Source organism: Ixodes scapularis, unplaced genomic scaffold, assembly GCF_016920785.2.
Source record: "Ixodes scapularis isolate PalLabHiFi unplaced genomic scaffold, ASM1692078v2 PGA_scaffold11__112_contigs__length_91849675, whole genome shotgun sequence".
Classification (NCBI taxonomy): domain Eukaryota; kingdom Metazoa; phylum Arthropoda; class Arachnida; order Ixodida; family Ixodidae; genus Ixodes; species Ixodes scapularis.
The window spans coordinates 73410587-73437792 of record NW_024609837.1 but is presented as its reverse complement, the minus strand read 5'-3'; the positions used below and the strand labels follow the sequence as shown (position 1 = coordinate 73437792).

At 41.9% G+C, this 27206-nt stretch overlaps 1 pseudogene; it reads right to left on the bottom strand.

Annotated features, from left to right (window-relative positions):
• Positions 1-427: 427 nt before the first annotated feature.
• On the bottom strand, positions 428-27206 carry LOC115318510 (annotated as a pseudogene).

Genomic DNA, 27206 nt, shown 5'->3' with positions numbered 1-27206 from the left:
GATAAGGTGGCCAATAACTGAGTAAACTAAACGTTTAATCGGGCGAACTTCTGCCCAAGAAATAAAGAAGGGAACAGAAGAAAGCAGAGCGTCGCGGGCGTCGAAGTCGGCGTGTTAGCAGAGTCGAACGCAGGTGCGAAACTGACTGGACAAGGTCGCGGGCGGCCTCTTATCTAGAGTGAGTCACTACCTCAAAAATTCGGCGGAGAAGGTTTCAGCGTAGCGCGCTCAGTGCGAGAATGAACACGCACTTTCTAAAACAACAAAAGCAGGGATAAACGATAGAAGTTATGACCGCAGCAAGAATAAACGAGAACTTTCTACAAGTCCGTCACCCTGCGCGCGGCAATAGATCTTCAAATAGTTTGTTTTTATTTTTCAACAATAAAAGCATAGCTTGAAGAAGTCTACGAAGAATGACCTTCGATCACAAACGGTGGCTTCTTTTAGCAATCTTCATCGTTGCTTTTCGCCGAATTTTGTCTTTTGGCTTTTTCACGTTCTTCACAGTCATTTTAAAGCTCGGTTTTCTAACAGTTTTGAGAGCAGCTTCCAAGGCACTTTTAAACATTCCTTTTGTTATGAATTGTTGAAACACAAGTTCATATTTTCTTCTAAAGTTTGTTGAGCTGTTTTCCTCAAGGCTGTAAGTCGATGATGTAGGAATCTGTGCATTAGGTTTTGATGGCATTGTATTCATAAAAAATGTCACATTAGAAAGGGTGATCAGTTTTATTGTCACAGGATGGGAATCTGAAAACAAAACGCATTTAAGCAGAGACTTCAGAATGTTTAGCCAGTCAAACATTTTGACTCTACACACACTTAATCATTAATGGGCGTATAGGTATGCGCTCCAAAACACACATATTTATTGACACATGGTATAGAAGAGGGGTCTCCAACCTCGGGCCCGCGGAGGCCTTCCGACCTGTCCGCGGCTGACCACAGTTGCTCCAGTGACGTCCTGACCGACAGAAAACATGTGAATAAGGGTTGTTTTCTCAATGTTTCGAAGCTTTGTTTAAATTTTGGTTCTTCATGTTGCGAGTGATCAAGAGATATGAAGGTTCTTAAGCAATTAGGGAAGTAACTGTTACTTTTTAATTAATGATCAATATGTCTCTTGTCAAGTAATTTAATATTTGTAACCAAGGGTAATTTAAAAAAGTAATGCATTAAATTTTTATTAACGTGTACAAATTGCGCAAGAGAAATGGATGGGAATGGTCGGGTATTGCTGAAGCGACTAAGACGGTTCAGTAATATCCGTTTATTTATTCAGCACAATGCAGACATTCACTTGGGGATGGGTGGACACATCTGTCAGCTGTGTCTTAGGTTCCTCATTTAAATGTTCCTATTAACACCGTTTTTATTCGTGCTTGCCTATCTCGTTAACGTAGCAGCCTGGGCGAGTTGGTTGCACATGATAACACACACCACAGCGCACTATAGCAAATAACACTCACACCTTACACACGAAAAATAAAGCAAAATTCAAAGAAACCGCGCTGACTGACAACTCTTTTTATATAACTTTGTCTTCTTCAACCTCTAGCACCACCGAATTTCCCAATTGGTCAGACCGGACGATGCCTTAACGATAGGCTCCGGGAACACAACAACAGCTCCAGAGCCAACTCAGGGCATCTAGGCATACACTGCCGGGATTGTGGGTGCGACGTTCACTTGCCATCCTGTACAATTTTAGGCAGGAACAGAAACCAATTAACTCGAGAAATTGTCGAAGCAGAACATATCGCCAGGAACTATAACAACTGTATAAGTACACCATCTTTACACCTGATAGAAAAAGAGAAAACATTTTTAGGCATCGAGGAAATCGGTGCGCGTGAATTGGGAAATTCGGTGGTGCTAGAGGTTGAAGAAGACAAAGTTATATAAAAAGAGTTGTCAGTCAGCGCGGTTTGTTTGAATTTTGCTTTATTTTTCGTGTGTAAGGTGTGAGTGTTATTTGCTATAGTGCGCTGTGGTGCGTGTTAGCCTATCTCTTTCCGTGTGCCCTGCAAATAGTGTGTTCTTCTTACCTATGCGACTTACGTATGAGTTGTGGGCATCGAAAAAGAAAAATTCCAGGAAGTATTTATATTCAGCAGAAAATTCGACTTTTGTCATTATTTGACACTATTGGATTCGAATTGCATTCGAGTTGAAATCTCACTATTCGCACAACTCTAGTATTTGACAAACTCGAAGCCTAATAAATATATATGACAACCATCGTATTAACTGATTATATCTTTCTATCACACAAAGACCACAAAAGATTCCGAATTCAGTTTAGAAGTGTCAATTTGTGACCCAGGGGTTTTTAATTTTTGGAATGTAAGGGAAACGCCATGCAAGGGTAGATGCATGATATCGAACAACATGACAAAACCCAGCTTGTTCTCCGAAGTCCTGAAAACATTTTCTTTTGATATAAATTTTACCGATTGATTTTTTTTTTCTTCAGTGATTAAAATAGCGGTGTAGTTTGAGCTTTGGTTGCAGGGAAACGAAATCCTGATGTGAGATACGCTGTCTTCACTAAGAGAACGGTCGTTGGCGTTTTCTTTATTCACACAAAACCTCCTCATACAAACACTCAACTGGCAACCAGCCGTGATTTCATAAAAAAAAAATGGGAGACAAACAAAAGCAAACGTTTTCACATACCCTTCGGCCATGAGAGGTACACTTGGACTGTGGCGTTTATTAAGAGCACGTAGGTTACAGAAGTATCAATGGTTGGTAGAGTTGCCTGCAAATCTGATTTCTATCGTGCAGGTTACTGTAAAGTCGCTCTTCCAAGGACTGACATAACATTTTTTCTGTCGATGAAATTTGTTTCCAAGACCTGAAAACTTTCCAAGAGCAAACTTATCGAGAGTAGTTGGAGTTGCTGAATCGTTTAAAAATATTTCTACGTTTTCCAACGTTACAGACTTATTATCTGGAACGGCGAGATGAATTATTGGATAGAATGCTGTCATCACTTGGTCAAAGTAACCTTCAAGCGTGTTCAGTTTTGCTTCTACGCCATCTGTAAAATAAGTATCAAACATTCTGAGTATTTGTTGATATTGAATACACCATAAAACAAATCTTAAAATACATATATTGTTACAACGATGCGCGGCCGGCTGAAATAAAGAGACAGACGTTCACATGAAGCCGAATGGTTTTATGGTGGTCGGGCAGCACGCGCGGTCCTAGACCACGATGCTGTCGCGCACCACTGCCGCAGCGTCGTCTTCATTCTTCCAATATTATACAGAGAATTGCTAAAGCGTTGAAATTGCCTTAGTTTTCACGGGAAAGCGTATTGTTGTCCAGGTAGCACGCCGAAGAAACGCCTACTTGGCGTAAGCTTGGCCATTTTAGGGGCCTAACTTGGGCCTAGTACGTTTTTTCTCCAAGACGTTAATTTTGCTCTGTGGTGCCGCTGTCCTTTCTGGACGTTTGTATAGCTTTTCTTGAGCTCATACCAAAAGTGCCAAACGGTCAAACCTGAGCCAAGGAATCAGCAGTGAAGCGTAATTCTCGCACTTATATGGCAATTTAGGCTCCAATTTACTACATAAAAGGCGAACAAAAACCGAAGAAAAAGTAAAGCCTAACTCTGACATTTGTTTGGGGATTTAGGTTCAAATATGAAAAATAACAGCCAAACTAATAGTAGTGAAGCCTAACTTTGTAGCCTTTTTGGCGAATGCCTCGACCCTGGCCAAAGTTCAAGCTTAGCTCTTGCCTGACTTCGGGATTTTTAAGGCCCTACATTCCCAGAAAAAAAAATCAATACGCACTAGCGTTGTTCTGACGATTCAAAAAGAGAACCGTTATGAAGGGCGTGGTAATAAAAAGCTTGGCACCATCCCGTGCCCCCCTCCCCCCCCCCCCCCCTAGTCACTGCGCCCCTATGCCGTATTTATTGACTCTTAGGCAACCATATTATCAAATCTGTCTTCTTTGTAAAATTAATTCCTAGAATATTTTCGGCAGTTTCATGACAAGTCTCGTCATGGTCTTTGGACTATACATGGTCGAAGTCAGCGAGCAACGTGAGGAAACTGTAGAAGAATGCAGGTGACAGGATAGACGCTGAACTTACAAATAAATATTTTATTTAGAGGACAAGAGGAACGAATATGACATATAATGCATATAACCAACAGGCACGTGCGCATGGCACAAAAACTTTAGTGCGCGGGGAAATGGCTTTAGTGCATCGAAGCGTTCAAAAACAAAACTTATTTTTCAAATAGAGTACCTGAAGGATGGATCACGCAGTGCTCCACCAGGCCTTGATAATATACGCTTCTAAAAGGTCTCTGGAGTGTTTGTCCTTATATCGACCTTATCGAGCTTGTTGTCTCCACAGCCCGGTGTTTAGTAACACAGCATAACAATGACAGCGAAGCTCGCCTAGCACGCTCTGGACGCGAGCGCTTTGCTCAGACCAGTGCATTAGTCGCACGAGGAGCGGCCTTTAAATTGTCATTTTTGATATCTCTGATCAAAAACAAATAAGAAAATTTGGGTTGTCCCCACAGCTGAAGAGTACCGCGTGAGGCGTGACTATTCGATCTACTCTCCAGTCCTCTCTCCTCTACACTCTTACAGTTTTTTCACGTTGCTGGCTGACTTTAACCATGTATGATGCTTACCAACTGTCCCAGCTCACCACCCTTTACAGTCCTTGGACTATCTCTTCCTGCTGGGGAAACACTCCATTCTTCTCGGTTGCGTTCCTGATGAACTCAGTTGCTAATGGTTTGTCGGGACTTAAGTCACTGTATCCTGGGAAAGTAGCAGCAAGCTCCCCCGTATGGTCGTTAATTTAGCCCATGGAATGAACATTTTTCTTTTTACCTCTCCATTTATAGTGAGCCTATCTAAATTCACCTGTGACGGGTAGCTTTATAGAGACGTTTCTTGCCTACCAAGATTCCGCGATTCACATAGTGATGAAGCAAGTGTGCATCTTCGTACCACCACCACATGCAGCGTCGGGGTTTGGAGACATTCAAAATATTTTTCTGGCCTTAAATGCCAAAAATAGCAATACTATTGTAAGTGATCTGGGATTGATAAGTTGATTGCGTACACAGTGGCAACGATGCTTTTATTGACCCGGAAATCATTCAGTACAATGATGTTCTATAGCGATCTTGGCGCGACTGTTTCAGAACACCCCTTTCGAAGCTTTGAAGATTCGAATAGACCGAAATGGCGATTGGCACAGCAACTGAAACCAATAAGCCAGACAGCTTGAGTGGTTTTGTCGTCTGTATATTAGCATCTGTTTGCGTACGGCTAGCAGGCAGAGAGGCAATGGCGTAACTTTCCCAGGATCCATTACATTTAGTGAGGACTAGGCGATATGCGTTCCTCTGGATATATGCTGACGCTGTCTTCACAAAGTGAGACACAGGCTCTTGTTTCATGACTGCTCCCGCTGATTAGCTGCATGCTTTTTACCCATACACCGCTACCGATATTCAGGTCTTGTTTGCGGGGCGTTTCGTGTTTTTTTTAGTTAATTGTTTGTTTCTTTTTATGTTTTCTGTCTTCTTAAACTCTTCATGGTTAGGCAGTTTTTCTAACTGTGGTGAGGCCAGTACCGGTAGAGTGGTTCAAAACTGTCTTCCAATTAGCAGCTGTGCCGGGCTGTAGCCACGTGGTCATTGTATATTTCTCTATGCTATATTTTGTCTCATCCTACGATGGACTAAAAACCAAAGCCACGGGCCGCAAGGTCCAATCACGTTCCGCGCTATACTATGACACGCCTAACATTGATTAGGGGTAAACGAATAATGCTCGAATCGAAAAGCGCTCCAGGGTGATTTCAGATAAGATCGACCAAAGGATGGCTAGTCGACATTTTCAAATCAACTGATGTTTTTATATGTTATTGTCTAGTGTCTGGTATGAACGAATTCAAACTTAGTTTCGACTAGAAAAAATACTTGGGGACAGGAAAAATCGTAAGGCATGAGGTGGTGGACAGTTGCATTAACGCGCACTGATGGAGGGGGCCCGTTTGAGAGTGAATAACTAGAGCGATAACATTAGGAGAACTCTAATACGTTTTAGGCGCAAACTATGGGTATAGCTTGCTTGTAATATAAAGTAATCATATTTATTTAAAATTTATTTATTTTTCTAAAAATTGACAAACATGCCTGCTCGAACGACAAATAGCAAACTTTGGAGGTCTGTATCTCATGAAATAATTTAATCATTATGATATAATTTGCAGATATTATTCTACTAATATATAGCTAATATTTAAAAAAATAACAAAGTTATCTGTGTGATACAATAGTTAGGATATTTTTAGTCAAACATGGAAAAAAAATCAAACAAACAAAACTTCCGATGCAAATAAAAAAAAAAACACCACCCTCAATTTTTTTTAAATTTAGGTAACCTGTTATACTCTATTTCGGCATTCATTTCCATTAAAAACATGTTGCATCATTTTATTGAGAAAGAAGATACAACTCCCCAAATTAGGGTCCTTTTTCAAAGCCTACATTTAGCGGTGTTTTATACAAGAACTGACTCTGAGTTCCAGTTTCATGAAACCAACACACATCTTTTATATATTTTTATTCAGATGAGGCCAATGATAACTAAAGAAATCGTTCACACACTTAAATTAAGGAGAAACTACTGTGTACAAAGAGGTATCATATTACGGACTAGTGATCCGAGAAAAGATCATGCAGCCATCGACCACTAGTAACTTTGTTTACTTTATTCTCCTGCGACACTATATGCTATTCCCTCTTCCGCTCTACCTTCATCTCTCTCTCTCTCTCTCATATATATCCCTGATATATATCCAGAACAAAAACATGTTCAAGCATTCCCTTTCTGGGTGGTAGTGTTCTGTGGCTAGCAAAAATCATTTCCTCGCTAAGCTCACGATTATGGCAAAATAGTTGCCGGAAACCGCAGACGACACTCGTCGCTATTTCTGGCAAAACGGCCGATACAATCTTTTTTTCGCATTTCCCCGCTCGCTGTCAAGGACAAGGGGGTTCGCTTCAACCAGCAAAACATGGCCGACGACGCCTGTTTACTGAGCAGTCATGCCTGTCGCCATCTCACTCGCTGGCGTCACGGGCGATAATATCAGGCACAAAGGGGCACACCAACCGGCAGCATTATCCCCAAATACTCGAGCCTCGCGTAAATACATAGAGTGTAAACGCTATCGCCATGTTATCGTAGTAAGACCGCCCCCCCCCCCCCCTCCCCCAACGGGGGACTGCAGTACGCGACGGCGTACTAACACAACGGCGACGATATCGACATCGCGGGCTCCGAATTTTCCCATAGTTCTACTCCACGGGCATTTCTCGAAACGTTTGATATTGTGTACGCCCGCCTGGAAGGATTTCAGGCGCGTAGTTAAGATAAGGCGGTTCTCCGCGGCAAAAGAAAGCAATTTCACAAAAGCTTAAAAGCGGCGGCGACGCGTGTGCGGTGAACGCTTGTAGTTTTGGTGTAGACAGGGTGTGCGTGTTCTCGTTGTTGACACCAGCCGGCGATAAGGCACTGCAGGCGGTAGCTCAGTACAGCAAGGGCTAATCCGAGTGACCATCAACGTAACCCCACCGCCAACCCCTCGCGAACCGGTCGCCGACATGGCTCACGCTGTGTCATGAACCACGTGGTTGAAGCTCGGGTGCTTTCATATCAGCGCGTGGAGGGACGACAGTGCGATTCCGGAAAGTCTTTTTCGAAGGCCGCTGACCACAATTTTTTGTCTGAAGACTTTCCCTCTTTCTTCCTTTGACGTGGATCAAGCTTTACCGACAGCCTCAGTTGTGACCTCTCTTTTCAAATGTACGTTTGCAGTGAGTGAGCTCCTCAGCCTCAGACTTGTCACTTGTGCACCCAGTAGTTCTTTCACTTGGCAATTATATGCCATCAGTTGGGGTGTAATTTCTATTATTTATGTATACATTATGAAGACGTCCTGGAGCTCCGAACGAGTGTTTTGTGCAGATTACTTTTGCAAACACAAAAATACTATACCAAAGCAGCGGAATTTTCGAAGTGTTGGCGAGTTGGACCTAAACTCGTTGAAGCAAATTCTTCCGCCTGACTGTTCCACCAAAGTGAGTGCGACGGACTACCTGTGCTACCATTGCTTCATGCACATCACTAAGGAGATCTCGATGCGAAGCTCAGAGCAGTGCCCTGACATATTTGTGCCAGCTGAAGAAGCAATTGAAGATCTAAATCGCAGCATACTACCTACAGATGTGTCGCCGCTGAGACAACCAAGCGTCGTAAGAAGTCGGGACAGGCCTGCCTATGTCAAGAGAAAGCAGACAGAACTGGAGCAGGTTGCTGTCAAGAATATACGCTCAAGGCTACGTATTGCGTACGACAGGGACGCACCATCGGGGTCGTCCGAACCAACATGCTCCACATGCACTGAGTGGGCGGACAACTTTCGGCAGACCTTTGAAACCGCCACCTCTCTCCGGGAACGTTGTCAACTGCTTACACTCCTGCCGTCAATACTGACGAAGAATGAGGTTCAAAAGATGATTCCACAGGCCTTAATGTAACTCATCAGTAAATCCCGAAAACTCAAGGAAAAGCATGGCGTGTGGTATGAGCCGGATCCTTCCACGAGGTGCAAGGTGAGCCCTGAGAACCTGTCTGCTGCCCTAGAGTACTTCACGAAAGACGAGCTACAATGTTCGCGCCAAAGTCCCAACCAGAAGGACGTCATCTCTGTCATGCTCAACGGAGAGAAAACGTTCGTGCGAAAGCGCTTCATGACACGCTCAATACGAGAGGCCTTCCGTATATACAAAGACAAGCATCCCGATTCCGGTGTTGGGCTAAGGAAATTTTATTCGTTGCGCCCTAGATGGGTCCAATGTATTCCAAATCCACACCAGGAAGTGTGCGTTTCTGTGCGCTGCGCCAATTATTATCTTTGTATTGCCGCTCTAGAGAACGTTACAGGCTCAACATTCAACACTGGTGAAATGAACTCGGCATTTCTGTGCGACCCAGCAACAGAACTGTGCCTTCAAGGAGACTGTGATCACTGCCCAAAAGGCCAGTTTCTTACACTCCAGGAACTTGATATCCCGGAGGATGAAGAGATTGTGCTTGCAACATGGGAGTCCGGCGACCTTGTGAAAAAAACTTTGGAACCTGAGACTTTCCTAAAAGTCATCCAAGTGACGGTTGGAAGTTGGGTACTTCACAACCATATCCGGCAAACGCAAGGTAAAGCGATCTACGATGAAAAACAGTGCATGCAACGCGGGAGCATTGTCTTTCATTTTGACTTTGCTGAAAACTGGACCATCGTGCTTCCTGACGAAGTGCAAGCATATCACTGAAAAAAAAAAACAAGTTTCGATATTTACATGTGTAGTGACGACAAGAAAATCTACAAACAGCTTTGCCATCATCAGTGAGGACCTGTGTCACGACGCCACTCACGCTTGCTTGGCTCTAGAAAAAGTGAAGGAGTGGGTTGAAGACAACGTTACGGTATACTCGTACGTGACGTACGTAAGTGACGGCGCCGCCAGTCATTTCAAGAATCGCTACCAGCTTCACCAATTTGCAAAGGACGATTGCCCACAAGCCCAGTGGTTATTTTCTGCATCTGGACATGGGAAAAATGCATGTGACGGAGTTGGCGGACTCGTGAGGCACCAGGCCACGCTGAACAACCTGAGAGAACCTTCAGTAAGCGCAATTCAGACGGCCAGGACAATGGTGAGCGTTCTATCAAAGAAACTGAAAGGCGTGCATCTTGTATATCTGGACGAAAATGAGGTTGTTCGGTATCGTGAACAAAAAAAAGAAGATTGGCTGACGGTGCGCGCCTTCCCTGGCATTCAGTCTTGGCACGCGTGGCGGCTCAGCAAGTCATCAACAGAAGGGACCTGTGACGTATATGTAGCACGGACAGTCGGATCTGCTTGGAAGCAACTTTATTAAATCGGTACAGCGAGGAAAACCTTAGCGTAAAGTGCCGAATTTGATTTCCCAAGGACTGCTCATTTTGAATGCAGGGACATCTTATTTATCACATTTTTCTTCACGGGGTATTTAACCTACTGTTTTTGTTGGTGGTTACTAATAATTTTTATCTGATCACTATAAAAAAAATCCCAAAATGTTATCCTCGAGCAGGATAAAATATATCGGCTTGCCACGATTCATTCATACACCGAGAGCATCGAAGCTGCTCCAGTTAGGCACTATGGCATCCGTCACCTGAAATTGTTTGTAATCTTAAATACACAGCCAACCTAAATATCTTACTATTATATCTTTGTTTTTGTGTGTGGAAGTAAAGTTATTTATTTTACTCTAGATGTAAAATATACCGGAAGGTACAACTTCACACTGCATCATCTTTTCTCAAATCATTAGTCTCTAATATGATACCACTTTGTACGCTTATGTAAAATGCTGTATATAGTTTCTCCTCCCTTTTACTGTGTGACCGATCGCTCTTTTTATCAATGACCTCATCTGAATAAATGTATACAAAAGATTTGTGCAAGTTTCATGAAACCGGAACTCAGAGTCACTTCTTGTAAAGGACACTGCTAAGTGTAGGCTTTGAAAAGGGACCCTACTTTGGGGAGTTGTTTCTTCTTTCACAGTGCAATGATGCAACATGTTTTTAATAGAAATGAATGCCGAAATAGAGTATAACAGGGTACCCAAATTTAAAAAAAATCGAAGGTGGTGTTTTTTTTTTTATTCGCATTGGAATTTTTCTTTGTTTGATTTTTTTCCCATGTTTGCCTAAATATATTGTAACTATTGTGTCACTTAGATACCTTATTTATTTTTTCAATAATAGCCATTAATTAGTAAAAAAATGTCTGCAAGTTATGTAATAATGATTAAATTATTTCATGAGATACAGATTTCCAGTTTGCCATTTGTCATTCGAGCAGGCATGTTTGGCAATTTTTAGAAAACTAAATAAATTTTTAATAAATATTATTACTTTATATTACAAGCAAGTTGTACCCATAGTTTGTTTGTAAAAAGTTTTAAAATACTCCTAATTTTATTGTTTTAATTATTCACTTTCAAACTTGCCCCCTCCATCAGTGCGCGTTATTGCAACTGTCCGCCTCTCCCTGCCTTACGATTTTTCTTGTCTGCAAATTTTTTTTCTGGTCAAAACTAAGTGTGGATTCGTTTATACCAGACACTAGACAATGTCATATAAAAACATCAGTTGATTTAAAAATGTCGACCAGCCACCCTTTGGTCGATCTTATCTGAAATCACCCTCCATCATTTCTATCGATTCGACGCTGCAAAGAGCCTAGAGATGTGGTGGCATTCTTTGCGATGTAATATTGTTGAGTCGCTCAGTGCTCTTCGATTCGAACCACTGTCCACCGATCCCTTTATCAGTGATCCGAGACGCGGGCACCGATACGTGTATCTAAGCGAAATACCGCACAATTTCTGAGTGGCTCGTGATAGGATCTGGCGGTCCGTAGCGTTTGCCTTTAGTCCATCGTAGGGTGAGACGAAGTATAATAGGCCAAGCCCAGAATCTTCGAAGTGTTTCACAACGACTTCGACGACTCTTAATATTTCTTACGCATTAATATTGCTTTATAGGTAGAGCCCTGTATATCTGCGGATTATTGCGAATCTCTGCAGTTAACTGGCGGAATCCGATAAAATGAATCAGAGTTGGCGGATGGTAGATCGGATGCGGACGCTAGGGGCTGTGGATGCGGACAGGATTCTGATATCCGCGGGTCCGGATATATTTTTTTGCCGATGTGGCCCATATACGTGCGCACCCGCACAGTGTAGAGTGCATAAGTGAGTATTATTATAAAGTGCATCATAAAATGCATTGAATGTAAACATATTCGACAGAGATCTGTCTGGTTAGGAAATAAATAGAGTGGCTGAAAAATTTGAGACTCTAACCAAGTTTTAATAAAATGTATTGTGTGGGCAAACTACACTCTTAGATAAAATGCGCGAATCAGGGATAAAAGTGTTCTTTACGTCAATAAAGACTTAATTCTCACCAACAATCGCTTTAGAACGTTCTTTCTCGCCAAATATGCTATACTTAAAAAAAAGTAAAGAACGCAGAAGTATCAATCGCCCCGGGAAGTGTCTGTTTGGCAGGGAAAAAGCGAAAGACGCCCTTTGGGCAAAGAAAACCCAAAACGCACAAACCACAAAAAATAGAAGAAGCCTGCACTTAGATTCTTCTCCTACAAGTATACATTGAGGAGACTGAATTATATCCTTTGGAGTGGTGGAACTTGCGCCAGCACAAGTTTCAGGACCACATCCTTGTAGCGCAGTTCGTGTATGCCATCCCAGCATCAGTTGCATCAAAGGACCGCAACTTCTCATTAGCAGGTATTAATTTAAGAGTGGCGAACCAGTCTGAACCCATCCATGTTGACGATGTTTTCTTTCTCCTACAAAGCAACCTTGACATGTGAAACGTTGCGTGTGCGGTCGTTTCATTTTCTCGACAGTTGGCACTGAGTTGTTTTAAACGTTATGGTTTTGAGCATGCAGTTGAGGGATAGTGTTTAAAACTGAAAGCGATAGATGTTGTTCTTATCAAATATTGTGATATTTTTCCAATAGTGTACTCGTTCCTCTCCCACTTTTTTGTTTGCCCTAAATAAAATGACACAATATTATTAGTCTGTCCTTCGCCAGTTTTCTTGTTTGTAAAATATGCGCCTGCTTGACATGGGTTACAAAGCCAAAATGGGAAATAATTTTTTTTTCCTCTTGAGAGCATGTTCTGGACAGAGTGTAAGTGCCACGGACTTCTAAGACGATCTCACGTACCATGTCTCTCTGAGAAACGTTACGTGAGAACGTCTCAGAAAAGTATAGGGTGGTGTACTTCCGGTATGCGTATTGAGATACGACCGGAAGTACACCGCTCTACACTTTTCTGCACCGGTGCAGGAGGTGTAAGAAAATCGAACGCAGCTATTGCTGTATCTGTCTTGTCGCGTGATTGATCCGCCCGATTAACTCGGATTGATTTGAGTAAGATGTGAACGCAGCCCCAGAATGGCCCATCTGCTGACCGTGATCTGGCCAATCTGATCTGGCGTACCTCTGGGCGCAGCCATCTTAACGTCACGTGATCACTAATATGTCAGACAGGCGAGATGGCGGCAACCGGGAAAAAGGGGGGGTTGGGGGGAGAGTTTCCATTTTCGCTGCAGGCCATAGGCTCCGGTTTACCGCTCTAAGGTAATACTCAAGCTCGTTGAAATAGCCTCGAAGGTCACATGTGGCCTCCAGGAAAGCATGTGTTGGTTGTCCATGGTGTTGGTGCTGAAAACTTGTACGTACTTTGCAGGCATTTACTTTGTTGCAAAAATTATAAAAATAGGTTATTCTTAAAGAAAATAAAAACGCTGTAGGATTTTAGAGGTATTAGTACGACTAAGTCAGTATCACAATTTTACGTAAAAAACGTTACCGTTTCAAGTTATCTTTTTACATTCTATGATCTTACTTGCTCGCTCATAGCGCAGTCACTCTTGCTACTGTAAAAAATATATTTTTATATAAATTTCTGGTGATCTCATAAATAATTAATCAAAGTTCGTTCTTCGCACTATTTTTATATATAACGAATTGTAAAAAAACTAAAACACTGCAGGTTCAGAGCAAAACGTGGACAAATAGGACACGTTCGATGCATGCGGCTTGTGTTGTGTTAAGGGGGATTCAACAGCTATTTATTTGTACCCTTTTTCTCATAAATGGCGCAAAATTTTTCCGGAACAAACGAGTTGCATGCTCGCAGCTGCGCATGCAGGTCGGGCGCCCGAGGTGGTCTCGGGCCACGGGCTGTTCGGCGCCGATCTCGAGCTAGATCTTCTTCGCTGTGCGTCCACCGCTGCCGGAAGCGGCCAACGGGCGGCGCGAGATACGAGCCAGGACATACGTAGATCATAATGGCTTACAAAACGTAAAATAAGCTCTTATTTCCGAATGCATTCGAAGTTCCAACCACGCTCGAAATTATCTCAAGCACAGGGTGCGGCGCTGCGGCCGTTTGGACCACCACATTTAACACGCAAGCGTGGTGTTGCGAAAAAAATTTTTTTTTTTTTATAGTTCAAATAAAAGCTAGATAACAAAACAGAAATAAATTGGCAGTTTTGCGCTCCCTATGTCCTATACCGGCCTGCTCTTCGTCTGAATATTGGTTTGCAAACAGATCCCTGACGTTAATGACCTATGAAACACGCGTTCGTTTTTCACTCCACGCGATAGAAGTCATAAAAAAAAAATTAAAGAAAAACGAGCAGCGTTCACCCCCTCAACTCGCAGCCAGAACAAGCGGCCACGTGATCTGGAGCCGATTATATGCCGCCAGTGTTGATCAGAGCCACGCGCTGGGGTTGGCAAAGCACGGGACACGCGCTGAGTTTCAGACATTGTTATGGCTCGGCTATTGTCGTCGTTGCAGCGATTGGACACGGGCCACTACCGGAATGCTTCTCCAGCTAGTAATTATTACGAGTGCCCACGCAATGCTCGGAAACATTCTATGAACCGCATTCAGATATCGTCACTTGAGAATACTTCAATCCCCACGTTACGTCATCAAATTTTGCAAAGGAGAGATTGAATGAAAATGATCGATTTTGTCCTTGTAATTACACCGCAACAAAAACGTTTCTTGGCCAGTGGCGTTGCGTGCGAGTATCCTTGAGTCCCACTAGTGCCAGTAAGCTCGTGTAAAGTGAAAAAACATTCCAATTGAATGTCGTTGCACCGCTCCTTTAACCTGCTCGAATGCCGTATTACCTTTTTTCAATGATAGAGGGTGTGACTCTGTGTGAAACCAAACTGAGGGTCTCAGAAATTAAAGCGGTTAGTTCATAACACCTCAAAATCCGCTTCGGAGCTAGAAGAACGCGTTAAAATCCTTTTAACTGAACTTGACTTACTAGAGCGGAATGATATCGGTAGCGTCGCTCCTTTCAGTTTTCACCACCGTAATACCAAGTGATGACGGGGATAGACAAGCGTTCCGAGGAGGGGTGGGTGATATGAATTATATCGTTATCAGTGAACGTGGAATTGAATCATTTTTGCAGGGGCTGAATACTTCTAAAGCAGGCGGTCCTGACGGTTTACCAAACCACATTTTCAAACTCTGTGCGCGATCGCTATCACCTTTTCTAAAAATAGTTTTTATGAAATCACTGAACGAAGCTTGCCTCCCAGATGACTGGAAAAACGCTGCAGTCGTCCCAATTCACAAATCTGGTCCGCGTAATGACGTAGGAAATTACCGCCCGATATCGCTAACGTGTGTTGCGTGTAAAGTCCTAGAGCACATTTTGTATACGAGTATCGTAGAGCACATGAATAAGTATTGTTTATTTAATCCCCGTCAGCATGGTTTCAGGAGGGGACTATCCTGTGTAACACAACTAACCGAATTTACCCATGACCTGGCCTATGCTTTAGATAGACGTCTCTCGATAGATTGTGTATTTCTAGATTTCAGGAAAGCTTTTGATACGGTACCGCACTCTTTACTAATTCCAAAACTGAATAACTACAATATTAACCCGCAAGTGGTTTCGTGGGTCTCCGAGTATCTGAGACAACGAAGTCAGTTTGTCGTTGTAAATGGCTCACAGTCCTCTACTGTGCAAGTCACATCTGGTGTACCGCAGGGATCGGTCCTGGGGCCACTTCTCTTTTTGTTATACATTAATGATATCACCGAGGGAGTAGTGTCGCAGGTGAGACTTTTCGCGGATGACTGCGTTTTATATGGGGCTGTTGCTTCAGTTGAGGATGCTAATATCATACAGCGGGATCTTGATCGAATTAACCAGTGGTGCCTCAGATGGCGCATGCAGTTAAATTTAGGGAAAACTGTTTTTATGACATTCACAAGGAAAAAAAACCCGCACGCTGCATCTTATGCCATAAATAACAATATTTTATCAAGAGTGTTAGAATATAAATATCTGGGGGTAAATTACACGACTGACTTAAGATGGAACACACACGTTGATTACGTAGTGGCCAAGGCTGGTAAAATATTAGGGTTCCTCCGTCGTAATGCAAGAAATTTCAATAAAGATACTCGGGATTTGCTCTATAAAACATACGTCAGGTCAGTCATGGAATACGCCTGTGTAGTCTGGGACCCGCCCACAGCACGTGACAAAATAAAACTAGAAAGACTGCAAAACTTAGCTGCTCGGTTTGTTACCGGGAATTATAATATAGATTTCAGCGCAACACGCACAAAAGATGTTTTAAAATGGGAGCTCCTCGAAACTCGCAGAAGGAGACTTCGTTTAAAGTTGTTTCATTGCATTTATCATTCGACAGTTGGCATTCAAAGAGACATGTATATAATGCAGCCCCACTATCAATCAGAGCGCGTTGACCATAGTTTCAAGGTAAGAGAAATTTCGTTCAAAACAGAGGTATTTAGGATGTCCTTTTTTCCAAGAACTATCTACGAGTGGAATCGATTGCCTCCGTCTTTGGTTGGCGTACTGTCAAACGATCACTTTTTTTCTCTGTTAGATTAAATCTAGCTTGAGTTCTTCCCTGCGTGGTTTATAAGCTATGTTTATATGTGTTGTTTATAAGTTTCTATTTCCTTGTATGGTTTAGAATTAAGGTTTATATGTTGTTTGAATGATTTATCTGCCGTGGAGCAGAGGTCTGACTGACATTGTACGTTGTTTTTTGTATGTATATCCCCCCCACTGTAATGCCTGATTTGGCGCTGTGGGTATTGCATAAATAAATAAATAAATAAATAAAAATATCGCGTCTCAGCTTAGTGCAGCTCTAAGCGAACTTTCAAAGGTGAAAACTGGTTGTGATGAGGCAGAGGGAAGATCCCGCCTCAATAACCTTCCATTTTTGGGCGTCACTGACGCCGATAGGGAAACGTGAGCTCAGGCCAAGGGCTTAGTTACTCGCTTGTCTTCCGGAAAGCTGTGCGTGAATGTCGATTCAAGTGAAATTGAAAGAGCGCACCGCTTAGGAGCGTTAAATGTACGGAAATGTCACCCTGTAATTGGGAAGTTTTCTTAATTTAAATATAAGGAGGGCATTCTTTCTTTGGTATTCAAGCTCATAGGGACATCTGTGGCTATCAGAACAGATTTTCCAATTACTGTCCGAACTGCACGCGTCATTATCTTGATTTTGCCAAGCCTAAGGCCACGACTGCGTCATGTTGAGCTATTTATAAATGACAAGTGATACGTGTTTGACGGCGTTAGTAGAACCGTTAAAAAAAAGGCCATAGTAACACCAGCGTTCGTTTCGTACTTCCTCTCTAAACCAACCGGGAAAGCACCATGATATGAGTAAGAAACATTGTTATCACTATATTTTATTTACAAACATTAGAAGCTTAATACAATTGACAGACGATGTGATTTCCTTGATTGAAGCATGTAACTCAAATTTTCTTGTACTTACCGAGACGTGGATGTCTCGGTAACTTTTCCCCTAGTACAGGAAGTTTCATTTATATATACAGGTGTTATAGACATGCTAGGAGAAGGGGAGGAGTGCTTTAGGCTATTAAAAATCAAATTCCTTCTCGGGTTATGCCGCTCGTTACCGACTTGAAAGTTGTCTGTGTGTACCTCGCTACGACGCCCTCCCGTTATAGTGATTGTGCTACAGGCCACCAGATAGCTACAAGAAATTCGTTACCAAGCTGTATAAATGTCTATCTGAAATCACAAGTAAATACCCTAACGCTTTTGTTACTCTCTTTGGCGATTTGTATTGCACGAACATTGACTGCTTGCGTATTGTTTCAGGAATTTATAAACTTTTGTTCAGATTTCAACTGATCAAATGTCATCGCTGAGCCCACTAGAATTACTAATCGCTGCAGCAATATAGTGGACTAGTGCTTAAGCCACGACCCCTCACTCTTCAGTAACATTACATATTACCCGGCATTAGTGACCATCTTCTCATCGATTTAACTCTCTCTCTTTCTCTGCTCCCCGCAAACCACAGCACTGCAAGTTCATTCGCAATCACGCGAGAGCTACGTCATGACGCACTCGAAGATTTTTATCAGACTTTCTCAGTTAACTTAACAGAAAGAACGGTCCCTGAAAACTGGACTTTCTACAAAGATAAACTGATCTTGCTAATCGAACGCTTCATTCCAATGACCCGCATTGTATCTGATAACAGTAACCCTTTTTATAATAAAACAGTTCATAGTCAATAAAAAATATACTTCATTCACGGGCTAAGTCCGGCTTCTCCGGCTTTACTTTGGCTTCTTGGAACGCTTATCACGAATACGTAAGGGCTTACAAAGATAAAGTAGGCATGCGAGCTGGTTGATGTTAAACATTTTTGAAAACCGGAGACGCCGGACGAAAAACGGAACAACACACAAAACGTCTCAACGCAGCTTACAAATCCGCCATTAGCCACGCCAATTCCCCATGACCTTTCTGACGTTCTAACCAGCAAACCAAAAACGTTTTTTCTTTTTAATATAATCAAGCAGGCATATCACTTCCCGTGCAATTTGTTGATGACGAAGGGCGTTCTCCTTCAGCGGAATACAGCTAACGCTCTTGCTATTAACATTTTTTTTCTTCATCTTTACTAACTAAAACTTGCAAGACTTGCAAGGAGTGGGCATGGAAGCTCTGCAGCCATGAAGTTGCTCATGTTTTTCGTCCTCCCGCAGTTCCTGAGCGTGCCGGCGCGTGGGTCCCCAAGTAACTGGAGTCACGATGACGGCGCGGTTTTCTTCCGGCATCCGGACGGCAATCTTCAACCTGCCAATCACTCGTCGACAGCACCGTCCTGTCCTGGTATCAAGTTCATCGAGAACCTCGTTCACACCACGTCATCAGCCGGGACATCGACAACGGCAGCTATAAAGGAGCTCCCCTTGCGACAGCGCGCCAGTGGGCATGGAAGCTCTGCAGCCATGAAGTTGCTCATGTTTTTCGTCCTCCCGCAGGTTAGTAAACAAAAACCTTGCCATTGTTTTAAATCAGACAATGTTTGCCTTGTTATGCTTCCATGCCCCGAAGCTTGTATTGAGTCTTTTAGAGTTCTGCTGCTGTTGTTGTCTGGTGATGTTGAGCGGAACCCAGGTCCCATGTCAAAACCCCAAGAAGAACAATTACTTAGCTTACAAGAAACAGTCGATAAACTTAAAAACAGTCATGCTATACTTCAACAAGAAGTAAACCTTCTAAAAGAAAAACAAAAACAAAGTGAACAGACAGTTTCAACACTTGAAGAGCGACTTTTTTCGCGAGTGAACTCGACGCACTAAAGCAGAAGGATACTAGTAGCGCCGCGACTACTGAACCCCAGCTTAGTGCTGCCTTAAACGAACTATCTCAGCTAAAAACACGTTGCGATGATGCAGAGGGCAGATCCCGTCGCTGTAATCTTTTATTTTTTGGCATCACCGACGCAGACAAGGAAACGTGGGCTCAGTCAGAGTGCTTGGTCACTAGCTTGTGCTCCGAAAAACTAAACGTGCAAGTTGAATCATCTAGGATTGAAAGGGCGCATCGCCTAGGAGCATTCGACCCTCAGAAATGTCGCCCAATAATAGTAAAGTTTTCTTCGTTTAAAGATAAAGATAGCGTTCTTTCATCAGCCCACAAGCTTAAAGGAACTCGCGTAGCCATCAGCGAAGACTTCCCAATTTCTGTCCGGCTCGCACGCCGTCACCTTCTTGATTTTGCAAGGCCAAAAGGCACCCCCTACAGACTGCGTCATGTCAAACTTTTTATAAATGATAAGTGCTATGTATTCGATGCCGCTCTTGGCGCCGTTAAAGAGAAAGACACATAGCCACGCCAGCGCTTCTTCTCGTCGCCCTCTAGGAGTCGACCGGCAAAGCACCATGTTATCACTAACAAATCTTCAAGTCATTCTATCCTATTTACTAACATTAGAAGCCTAATACCAAAGAGAGACGAAATAATTTCAGTAATCGAAGCGTGTAATGCCGCTTTTGTTGTACTTACAGAGACGTGGCTAAGCCCTGATATATCTGACGTTGAGCTATTTCCCTCGCAACTAAACTTTCGAGTGTATAGGTCTGATAGAAAAACTAGAAAAGGAGGGGGCGTACTTTTGGCCATAAAAGACCATATACCATCACGGCTAATACCGCTTACCACTGACCTAGAAGTTGTTTGGGTGTATCTTTGCACAACGCCTTCCGTAATAATGGGTGTGTGTTACAGGCCGCCGGATAATAAAAGAGATTTTGTTATTGAGCTGTATAAATGCCTTTCTGAACTCGCATGTAAATATCCTAACGCTTCAGTTACCCTTTTTGGTGATTTCAATTACCCAAATATTGACTGGTCTACTATTTGTTCTAGCTGTGCATTTTCTCAAGAGTTTATTGACCTTTGTTTAGATTTTAACCTATCTAATGTTATCACTCAACCCACTAGAATTACCAATCGCTGCAGCAACGTACTCGACCTATGTTTAAGCAATGACCTTTCTCTCTTCAGCAACGTCACATACTTACCCAGCATTAGCGACCACCTCGTCATTGAGCTAACATTCTCCATCACTACTCCTAAGAAATCACGTTATTGCAAATTCATTCACGATTATGCGAGAGCCGACTACGCATCTATCAACGCCAACCTCGAAGAATTTTATCACATATTCTCAGTAAACTTCGCAGAAAGGACGGTCAATGAAAACTGGATTCTTTTCAAAGATAGACTAACATCCCTAATCAAACGTTTCGTTCCACTCACTCGAATTATATCCGATAACACTAACCCTTGGTACGATAAAACAGTTCATTGTCACTCCAACAGGAAAAAAAGAGCTTATACGAGGGCAAAGGCTCATAACACTAACGCATTTTGGAACGCCTATCACGAATGCGCTAGGGCCTACAAATCCGCGATTCATGATGCCAAATTCAAATTTTATACTCATGACCTCCCCAACATTTTAACCAATAAACCTAAAAAGTTTTGGAAAGTAATTAACCCAGCACTCTCTCTTCCATTACAATTCGTTGACGAGTACGGCCTTCCACTTTCTGACGAACATAGTGCTCTTGAAACTAACAACTTTTTTAGCTCGATCTTTACCAATGAAGACTTGTCAAGTATGCCCAACTTGTGCCAACCCCTTCATCCTCCTATGAATCCTATCACGATCGACCGCTCTGGTGTACTGAAGGCCATTGATCAGCTGAAGGTGTCTTCTAGCTCTGGCGACGACCAAATAAACTCGAAAATATTAATAAATACTAAACACGCCTCTTCAACTTTCCTCTGCGACATTTTCTCGCAGTCTCTTCAACTTTCTCAAATTCCATGCGATTGGAAAATCGCTAACGTCATCCCCGTTTACAAAGCAGGTGATCGCCAACTAATCAACAACTATCGCCCGATCTCGCTCACCAGTGTGTCGTCTAAACTCTTAGAGCATATACTCTATACTAACATGATAAACTTTCTAGACTCCCACAGCCTTCTTTTCGAGCATCAGCACGGCTTTCGCAAGTCATACTCATGCGAAACGCAACTAACAGCTTTCCTTACTGACGTTTACTCAAACTTTGATTCTAATAAGCAAACTGACGCCATATTTATTGATTTCTCCAAGGTATTTGACAGGGTCCCTCATCAACGTCTCTTACTGAAACTTAGAAATATTAATATCCATCCCTCAGTCGTCAAATGGATCTCCGAATTCCTCACAAATCGCACCCAGTACTCATCTATTAACAACACCAAATCTACCACCTGCACTGTAACCTCCGGCGTCCCCCAGGGAACCGTTCTTGGCCCCCTTCTATTTTTAATATACATTAATGATCTCTACCTCAACATCTCCTCTTCAATACGTCTCTTCGCCGACGACTGTGTAATTTATAGACCTATTAATTCAAACCACGATAATCAAATTTTGCAGAATGACCTCGCACTTATAACTCAGTGGTGCCACAAATGGCAAATGACTTTAAACTTTAATAAATGTAAATCTCTATCATTCACCCGCAGTTCACATGTTTCATCCTTTTCTTATCACCTTTCCACTATCCCAGTAGCTACCTGTTCCTCATATAAATACCTAGGCGTTCACCTGACCTCTGATCTGTCATGGACTACTCACATAAATGCTGTCACTGCCGATGCTAACCGTACTCTCGGATTTCTTCGCCGTAACCTCAGACTAGCTACACCTTCAGTAAAACTACTAGCTTATACGACCTTGGTCAGATCTAAACTTGAATTTGCTTCATCCATATGGTCACCATGGCAATCATATCTAACTAAAAACCTTGAATCCGTTCAAAACAGAGGTCTTCGTTTTATTTACTCTGACTACTCCCCATACACTAGCATATCAGGATTACGCAAATCAGCTAACCTTGACTTACTTTCTTTACGTCGAAGGGTGTCACGTCTCACTCTTCTTCACAAAATCTTTTACCACAACAACCATCTAAAAGATTCTCTACTATCACCTCCCTACCGTATTTTCCCTCGTTTTGACCACTCATGTAAGCTGCGCTCAATTACTTCGTCATCTGTCTCCTATAAAATGTCGACTTTACCATCTGCTATTGACGATTGGAACTCATTACCTGACCTCATTGTAAACAAGACTGATACTAACAAGTTTGCTGCAGCCGTTAACCTCTTTCTTTCTGAAATACAAGTATAGATTACAGCGTGTTTTTTATTAACTATTTTTGTTGATGTTTTTAGTGTGTTCACTCCCTTGTATAATGGCCCCTGGGGCCCTCAAGGAAAATAAATGATGATGATGATGATGATTCTCGACTCGTGTTAATCCTTTAACCCTACTATGGAACCTATCTTAATTATCCGTTCTGGGTTACTTACGGCAAATGATCAAGTGAAGGCCTCTTCCAGCTCCGGTAACGACAAAATTAACTCTAAAGTAATAATAAACACTGAACACATTTCTTCTGCTTTTCTCTGTGACATATTTTTTTAGTCTCTTGAACTCCTTGAAGCTTTAACTGATTGGAAAATTGCTAACGTCATACCCGTTCATAAAGCAGGTAACCGCCAACTAATCAATAACTATCGTCCTATCTCGCTCACCAACATTTCATTTAAACTCATGAAGCGTATTTTGTATACAAACATCATATATTTTTTAGACTTTCATAAGCTTCTTTTTAAGCATCAGAACGAAATTCTTAAGCCACTAATGCGAAACTCAACTAACAGCATTTCTAACTGATTCAAATTTCTATTACAATTCAAACTGACGCCATCTTTATTGATTTGTCAGTCAGGGACTAAAGCGTTTGACAAGGTCCCTTGCCAAATGAAAGTAAGCGGTATTAACATTCGCCCCCCTGTATTGAAAGGGATTTCTGAATTCCTCACTAATCGCACTTAGTACACTTCTATTTACAATGTAAAACCTACCAGAAGTGCTTTAACGTCTGGCGTCCCTAAGGGAACAGTTTTTAGCCCCCTATGTTTTTAATATACATTAATAATATCCACCATGACATTTCTTCTCCAGTACATTTGTTCGCCGACGACTGTGTCATATACAGAAGGATTCATTCACGTCACGATCAACTAATTTTGCAGAATTATTTCTCACTTATTATCCTGTAGCGTCCGAAAGGCAAACGGCATTAAACTATATTAAATGCAAATCAATATCGTTTTTCCCGTAGTATAAATGTTCTATCTTTCTCTTACCACCTTTCTAGAAACCCCGTAACCAAGGGGAATTAATCTGACATCTGACCTGTCAAGAACCACTCATATAACATCTGTCATAGACGATGGTGACCGTACTCTTGGATTTCTTTGCCGTAACCTCAGACAAGCTACATACTCAGTAAAGCAACAAGCTTATACTACCTTGGTCAGCACTAAACTATAATTCGCTTCCTCCGTATGGTCACCGTGGCAGGCATACCCAACTAACAGCCGGGAATCTGTTCAAAGCAGAGCCCTTCGTTTTATTTATTCCGACTACTCCCGATATGCTAGCATTGCAGAATTTCACGAATGAGCTAACCTTGACACTTTCTCACCGCCGTAGGGTTTCTCCTCTCTCTCTCCTCCATCGGATCTTTTATCACAACACTCATCTCAGAAAATGTTTGCTATTGCCTCCACACCGTATTTTTTCTCGTTTCGACCATTCTTGTAAATTCCGTCTAATTTTAACACCAACAGTCACTCATGAAACGTCAACCTCACCATTGGTCATTGACGACAGGACCGTACTACCTGACCCGATTGTTTCCGTAACTGAAATTAATATACTTGCCGCAGCCATTACCCTTTTTCTTTCTAATCTATCTCTGTATTGCAGCGTTTTTTTTTAAATATTTATTTATAAGTGTTCGCTCCCTTGTATAATGCACTGGGCTTTCAAGGAAAAGCAAATGATTATGATGATAATGGTAATTTCTATTCAATAACAATCACTTCAAGATTAGACAAGCTTTTTTCGCCTTTCCACTAAAATGTCCCAAATTGCGGCAGATGACTTCAGTTATAATTATTGTAATCGTTTAAACCACAAAAGCACTGCATATCTAAAATGATGACTGGAAGGCGCACGCCTCTATGACTGCTGTGATTTTCACAAAGAATTGGGATATTTTCTCTTCTAAATATATGTTCATAGATACAGGGCAGCGCTAACTGATTGGCGACTTACAACAGAAAGAGCTCTGATTTAGGGTTGACTCAGTATTGACGAAGCACGAATTTACAATCTGTTAAAAATACGGTGAGAGGGGAAACTCAGAAGTTAGAAGAGGAACTGCGGTGACTGGTTTCCGTAGCGCCTGATATGCTTCATACTTTGTATACTATAAGCGTGTCTCCTTAAACTTTCAATTCGAGTAACTTAAAAACAAAATAAGTACAACGCTCTTTATTATGTGCACAAAGACCTTAATTCAAAAAATTGAAGCACGAAGAATCACTAAGGAGTCAAAACAAATCGTTTTTGGAGTCCCGATACAACACCGGCACACACTTCAAAGCATACTTCGAAGACTGGAGGCAGTGCGGGCGCACGATAGCTCTCCGAAATCGTGATATGCTAAAACCGTTCACTGCCAAGTGCAGTTTAAATCACGCTGAACAGGGCACAGTTTAACTTCACGAGGCACCTCCAAAAGCTGTCAGTACGTAATATTCTATAAAGTATATCGCGGACAAACGTTTCCAGCAAGTTTGCAGTCACTGAGGAAAAAATAGAGTTGACAGGATGAAATGCAGCGTTGTTTTAGTTCTGACGATGTTCCAGAGGAACACTAAATTCAAGGTGAAAAGAAATACTGATTTGTTCTCTTAAAAACAAATAAATCAGACAATTTTGATTTTAAACACGTTTATTTATTTAAATACGATTTCTCTGATTTGAATCAGTGAAGCTAAAATAGTTACTATTTACTATTATATGTATTTTTAAAATTAAAAGATTGATAGATAAATTGATTCCATCACTAATAACAATGCTGAAAGATTACTGCAAATTTAGTGTCAAACTGGAAAATTTAGTGTCATACCTGCCATACTGAAAAAAAAATCAATTTGTCTTTTTAGTGAGTTGAAGACTTTATTTCCTCATTTCACGTGCTGATTTGATGGACATAGGCATTACTTTTCAAGTTTTAGTTTCTTTGTTTTGCGTGTTGATATATATTTTAATAGGACTGGTAACTGACAAATATAGTGGAAGGCAGAAATCATGCTCAAAGACCCTATTTGCTCAGAAGATCAGTTATTTTTGTTCGTGTTAAGTCTTCTATATGTCTTGCTTGATTATTCTTCGATTTATTTACAACAGCAATACACATAGAATGAATGAACTGATAGGCAAACGGTAAGTAAAACCAAAGCACATTTAGGTAATAATTCTTACGGAAACTATTTTATTTAAATATTCACAGTACAACTATTCTTATTTAAATCACAATTTATATCTTTATAGCAAGAGGTAAATCCCAAATCAAATCAAATTCGTTTTTAATCTCCACCCTGGCTAAATTAGGGTTACATGAGGAATAAATCAGCACTAAATCAAAGTGGGTTTACCGATGGAATGAATGCGGAAAGTGGCTTTTACCATGTATTATATGAAACATAATAAGTTGGTCACATAGTTGGTTGAACATCATAAAAAAAGTTAGCGCGAAAGGCGAAGAACAGGGGAGGACAGGACGGGAGAAGCGCTACATAAAACTTTTTATTTCGCGCTAATATTTTTGTGATGTAATAAATAATTAACCTCGAAGAAGTTTTTCCGATCGTGCTATTGTACAATAATGCTGCCATTGAGAGCTAGCGATGCCATTTGGAGTAGGCTTGAAGTGCGCTCCCCGAGCGGTATTTGTTCTTCGAAAACTATTGAACTGCATAAAAAATAATTTCATCTTGTCAATTGCAACCTTCTTACTAGCAGCGTCTTCGAAATAGATAGCACCTAATACCACAATACAAGCCTGTCGTAGAGACTCGCTTTGAAGGTTTCTTGAAGGAATCAAATATTCATATGTGGGTCTGAATACAAATTTGTGAAGACTACTAACACGTGTTTTGTCATATCCCGTAGGACGCATCGAAAGCATATACTTATAAATAAAAAGTGCTCTTGCGGGAGAGAGCTAAAAATTGAGATACAAATAACAAAAGCACATTTAAGACTGCTTAAGTGTAGGAATGCAAAATCATTCGTATACGTAGCGTATTCCTACACGCGGCGCGTTTGGCTATCCTCTGCAGAGGCCAGCCGCAGAGCCTCTGCGTACTCCAGCGGTCGGGCTCTGGGAAGCGGCGGGTATGCGCTGCTGCGGCCGCAGCCAGTGGTTCCAAGGAACTAGACGGCGCGCGGGGCGCGTCGCAGCCATTATAAAAGCCGTTACGCAACAGGGAATTTATCTGTCATTTTTGACAGTTTCGGCGCAGAGGGAATTTCTGTGCCTTTTTTCGCGGTTACAGACAACGCCGGCTCCGCTCCATGGGAAAGTTAATGCTTTCGCATTAATAGTCGTTATATATATAAGACGTAATATACTTACCCCCACCACCGGTCACAAGCAAAAGTTCCAATGTGAACCATAATATCTTAATAGCATCCAT